A 230-nucleotide genomic window follows, 5' to 3' on the forward strand; every position below is an offset into this window, starting at 1 on the left:
CCGAAAATAAACGGGGTTTGGCAGCTCCTCTCCCGCACCAGCTTAAGCCTCTGTCGCAGAACCGAGAACGGGAAGCGCGCACAATAGGAGTCCCCGGCCCGGTTCGCTGGGGACACCAGGAAGGGCGCAGGTGGACTTGCGGCGGCGGAGGGCGGGTGCTGAAGGGCGGAAGAGGGGCGCGTGAAAGCGGAAGAGGGGCACGTGGGAGCGGAAGAGGGGCGAGGGGGAGC

This window comes from Myotis nattereri (genome assembly GCF_964212035.1).
Source record: "Myotis nattereri genome assembly, chromosome: 6".
NCBI lineage: Eukaryota > Metazoa > Chordata > Mammalia > Chiroptera > Vespertilionidae > Myotis > Myotis nattereri.